At 39.5% G+C, this 5,645-nt stretch overlaps 1 long non-coding RNA gene across 1 annotated transcript; it reads left to right on the forward strand.

Annotated features, from left to right (window-relative positions):
• Window positions 1-3,576: 3,576 nt before the first annotated feature.
• Window positions 3,577-4,744, forward strand: LOC121888399. The gene is made up of 2 exons (XR_006093232.1): window positions 3,577-3,757; window positions 4,396-4,744. It is a non-coding gene; the product is annotated as an uncharacterized LOC121888399 (long non-coding RNA).
• The last annotated feature ends 901 nt before the right edge of the window (window positions 4,745-5,645 follow it).

The following is a 5,645-nucleotide window of genomic DNA, read 5'->3' on the forward strand; positions in this document are numbered from 1 at the left end:
CTTTTACTTGAATAAATTGAAGAAGTGGACTTCTGTAAAAGATTACTTCAACAGAGTACCCTAAATTAGAGAACTTTGTCACAGGTAATCCTCATCAAATCACTATGATAAAAAGACAACAGTAATACTTTTATTGAATGTAAGTATTTCTATGTGCTGCATATCTTGTCCGCCATTGCCCTGCGTGTTGACAAGGAAAGCCTGTTTTTTGTCTTAAAGATTACTTTTGATGTGGCCAAACTGCCATGGGCAATGTGTCAGAAAAGAAAGAGAAAAAGACAAGAGAGAAGAAAAAAGAGGCCAAAAAAAAGTTCTAATCCATAGTTGCAGGTGTGTTACACTTTTGTTGCCCCAGCAGAAGTTCACAACAGAGTTGATGACAAAGGGCTGGGCCCCATGCAGCCTATTGTGGCCTGGAGAACAATATGGAGGCTGTGAATGGCTAATCCCTCTGGACCGCTGACAGGTTGGGCCTTTAAGCAACCTGGGGACTCATTTCTCCACTGGGCTGGGCCGCTGTCTGACAGGGATGGGAAAACCCAGGCTACTTACAGCGACTGAGCCTTCGCCCAGAGCAGAGACTGGGTGCCTTTGTGAAGGGAAAATATTATCTCCATTGTCAGGTTGTGGCCGTCTTTGTAATGTCAGAAGATGAACTGGGGGAGGATGTGCCACCGGAGGGGGACTGGAACAGCGATGGAACCAGCTCAGAGTGTGTGAAAGCTATTCAGCCAAGTTAAGAGTTTTAGTCTGAAACCTTGTCTCAAAACAAATTCCTCTGACCTCATTAGGCTTACACATAAATGCCTACAAGAATCTACTATTAAATAAAATGTTGGTGTTGATATCTTCATTGCTTTCATTGGCTTTACAGTTTTGTAATTTCTTGATCTTTCAAGTTTTCATACAATATTATGGAGGTAACAAAATCCTACCTAAACTTAAATTTCCACCTCTTTCAAACCAACATTTTGAGGACTGTAGATTTTTAGTGCTGGTGTCTGTTTCTAGTGAGTGAATGAATGATTTTTTACCTTTGTGTGTGTGTGAAAACTCTACATGTGTTTACATATCATCGAGCACACCTCACATATCTTAGAGACAATGGAGAAATATGCAGTCTGCATGTATGTAAAACAAGCCTGGTGGTGTAAATCTCTCTGTGAGAGAGACAGAAAGGCGAAGACAATATAATAGGCCAGGGGGCACCGCCCAGTCCTTGTAAACAGGGCTGGGATAGCTCCACATGCCCTGAGAGCAAACACCAATATCTGTTTCTTCTGGGTTTCTCATTGGCAGCTTTACCCTGGAACCAGGACACCACCCAAGCAGCTCTGCAACTGTCCCATCCAACAGCCAGCAGCGCATAGCTGATACTCACCTCCTGCCCTGTCGCCTGTTTGGGAGACAATGGAGGAAGGAGAGAGGGCTGCAGGGCTTCTGTGGATGTTGTTTTGTCAACCCTCACTCCTTCCTCACCCCTCCTCACCAATATTTTTTGCATCTTCCCTCTCTTCTTCTTCTTCTTCTGCTCTCTGTCTCTGTTTGGCTCGACCTTCCCTTTCAGAGTGTCCAGCTCATCCTGCCACAAAGAGCCTCCATTCTCTCCAGAGAGGAGGCTGCCAGTCTCACACTGTAACCCAATCACCTGTCTAACAGAAGAGTGTGTCATCTCTCCACAGAGTAACAGGAAGTCTCGCGCACAAGACAGATCTCCTTCTCTTGGTCTCTGTCTCTCTTTCATTCACACTTACACACCAGAGGGCACACATGCACTCTCTCAACAGAAAATCACCAATATCACAGACAAAACAGTATGATGTTTTGATGTAGTTTTTTTAATACTCGGGGGCTTGGGGGCTTACATCGTCATAATTATGCCCTTCTATGACAATCACATAATTTTGTAAAGGGGTATTCATGAATTACATTAAAAGAAACAAACTTAAATGTGTTTTTTGGCCAACAACACCAAAAAGTTCATTTTTTTTGTTTTGATAATCCTAAAATTGACAGAACTATTAATGAGATCAGTATTCTCACTGATATCCATGTGTAAATGTATGATTTTGAAAATATGTAATGAAAACAAGATGCATAAATGCTTACACAGATGTACAAACACACACAAATGTTTCATTATCTTGCAATGACCTTCAGCAAGAAAAACACTTTCTCCAGTTTGAGTCCAGCTTTGGATCTGTTGCAAGTTTTGGTTCCTCAGTTCATGGACACATTCTTGGAGATGTCCCATGTAGGCAACATTGAGATTCACTATAGTAAGTATGTGAGTGTATGTGCATGTATAGAGCCAGTTATCAACAAACATTCACCTCCATGTTGCACTACCATCCCATAGCAGTAATCATAATTACAGCAGTTGTTAGAAAGGTAATAGCCCAACTGTTATCTTCAATTTCTGTTTTAGGAAGACAGTTGTAGGTCCAAGGGTCAACTTTTCCATACCTGTACTGGAAAGAATGTATTTTCTAAACAAAGCCTGGACACAGGAGAGGAACTAATCTCCCCATTGGGAAGTGTATACATTAGGCAAACGTGATTGAAATAGTTGGGGATTTACATATCCCTTTTCTCATTAGTGGTATTGAGTGACTGGATATTGAATAACAAACATGGTGAAAGTGGGTTTGGAACTCAAAGCTTCCAGGCTGGATTCCTGCAGGCTGTAAGGCCTAAAGTCAGTGCTTTTGGGGCAGCTACAAAGGCAGCCTCACTGAACCCCCGATGTTGGCTTTGGACCTATAGTTCCTTCCTGTTCATGGAAATTCTTGTACAAATGAAAGATGTTTCAGTTGTACCAAAAAAATGTTGGATTGGGCTGAGCCTTGATGGCTGACGATGCAATTTTATATCAAAGCAATGTGTTCTGCCTGAATTATGTTCATATCTAATAGAAAACATTGCAAAGAGATGAAGAAAGGTTAATGACAGTTGTAAAAAAGACATTTTTATATGAATAACACAAGGAACAATAATGCAAAATCACTGTTTTGAGCTCTCACTTGAATCAGTAAATAAGAAAAAGACATGAATGGAGAAAATATTAAGGGAAATAAACTTAATGCCGTATGCTCTACAAATCCAAGTATTGCTGCATGGAAGCACAAGTGTCTCACTCTTGTGACCATGTTGACCATTGTGAAGATATGCTGACCTCTGCTGGACATAAAGATTTGTGGGGTTTTTTATAATTACACACAGTGCCTCTCAGTAGATTCATGTGCCACTTCATATTTGTTGTAAATCTTTTCAGTTTCTTCTAACCTGCTCAGGGTACTGTAGCACAGAGATGAGCTCTATCACTTATCACATTAGGACAGTGCAAAATTGGGCAAAATTTCAGTCTGAATACTTGTCTGTAATTTTCTAAACTTACAAACAAATCTTTCCACTGTCCTTGTCTTGTTTTAAACCTCACCACTTTTTTACCAAATGCTAATTAAAAACAAATTTTATTGGCATTTTAACAGAAGACATTTTGACTTGTCATAGTAAAGGAAACACAGGTGTTACTAATAACCTTAACGATGGCTCTGTGTGACAGTGAGCCACCAGGACACTGACTCTGAAGCAGCTAAACTGAATTCAGCCATCATTAATTTTCTCATCTACACTACTGTGACATGTTCTGATGTCTCTGCCTTTAGTATCTCATACTACTAGTCATGTTGTCTTACATTTAAACAAGAAGACTTACTTTTTTTATCTTAAAACAAGCTCTGATCCTGCTGTTATGGTGAGATTACTTAAGTAGTACCCAATGAAGCTTTCCATGTTTCAGGCTATAGCAATGTTTGGTAGTATCTGCAGTATCTTTTCACAAAATAATTAAAGAATATACTATTGTTGGATGACTTTAAATGAATGCGTGTTTTTACGTGTAGTAAACTGACCATAAACTTAACTCACTGCTAAATGTCTTTAAGCTGCATGTTTAATCCAATGACAGAGGATTTTTTTCCACCTCTACAAAGTGAATATTTTAACTTTAGAAAATATGTTAAAATCACAAAAGAGTTTAGAAAAGGTATGTGTCGTGATTTCTTCAAAGATTTTTGTTCTGCTCATCTGAATGTGTAATGTAGGCTACCATGGCTTTGCTCTTTAGTTCCTCACCACTAGATGCCACTCATGTTACATTACAAACTGCATGAACAGAAATGAAACTTGCTCCCAGCAGCCCATTTATATTTTAGCAGCCGTGTCTTTTTTTGCCAGTGCTACCATAAATTGGCACGAATTATTTAACCTGTTAAATACAAAAGCTTCAGTCCCAGACAAGTGAGATCAGTTCACTGCTGGTGAGCCAATTCCAACCATGAATTCCAGCCACCAACCATTGCCATGTTTTGATTGATGGCACCTCATTTTCAGTGCAGTCAAGACGCACATTGGATGTTGCTTTCCCTCGGTACCACATTTGAAGTGGATGGTGCGAGAAGACTGAGTGTGAGAAGGCAGCTCATTAGCTGTCCGGGTCCAGCAGAGTGGCTCGTTTGTCCCAGGAGAGCTGTTCAGAGTTCTGGGAAACTCACCAACACGCCAACAGCTGCAACTCTACAGCAACCTGATGAAAACTCTTCCTGTCCTCTCTTCGTCTCTTTCTTCATCTAAAGAACTTTGTCAGTCTGTCCCAGCAGGCCTGGATCTCAATCCATCTGTACTCACATCATTTCAGGGTTTAACTGAATAAAAGGACCCTTAGATCAAGAGATAACCGTCATCTATGCTTTCTCTGTCGACTATGTGTGGATCCGGGGATTGTGTGTGTTTGTGCAAGTGTAATATGGAAGTGAGGCTGTGTATGTGTGTGTGTTAAGGGGGAGGTAGTCTGTCTCTGTGAGTGAGCTTCAATTTCTCCTTGAACTGTCGACCAAGGTTTTGTGAAGTTTTTTTATTTTTATTTTGACTGAAACTGCTCTGGACTCCTGCTGGTAGATAAGAGTTGTGATGTGCCACAACTTTAAATGTAGTTTCACCTGATTTGTTCAGTGTTTTTTTTTTTTTTAAGTTAATTGTACAAACAATAGAACTTTAGCGTCATACACTAAAAAGACTACACTAAAAATTTACAGCAACCTATAAAAATTTTTACACTAACCTTTCATGACTACATTGGATTTTATGCATGTTTTATGTTTGCATGTCAAGATGGTGTGTGTGGTGGGTAATATTTGTCCAGTGAACAAGCTTTATGGCAAAGATACTGTTGTATCTTCATTTTCAGCAAAAAAAAATAAAAAATGTATTGTATGCTCGTTATATGGTTAACAAAAAACACCTCACATGCCTTTCTAAAATGCACACATTGTGTGGGGTTACACACACAAATTACACAATATCTGACTTTTTTTGTCTGCTTTTGACTGCATATATATGCTGCAGCAACTGATTCTGCAAACATGTAATTTCAACCACCAAATTCAGATGGAGATACTTTAATTAAAGTCAGATGGCATAGTTCAGGTCCTGGGCTGCCATTTGGTTCCAACAGATAAACACATAATAACATCCTGTTAAATTATTTCTGAAATCAATTCTGATTTTTGGTTTGATTTAACACAAGAGAGAAGGTAATCATTATCGGTAAAATCTATCTCAAATGCAAACACTGTAAAGCACAA

The sequence above is a fragment of the Thunnus maccoyii genome, chromosome 21, assembly GCF_910596095.1.
Source record: "Thunnus maccoyii chromosome 21, fThuMac1.1, whole genome shotgun sequence".
NCBI classification, from domain to species: Eukaryota; Metazoa; Chordata; class Actinopteri; order Scombriformes; family Scombridae; genus Thunnus; species Thunnus maccoyii.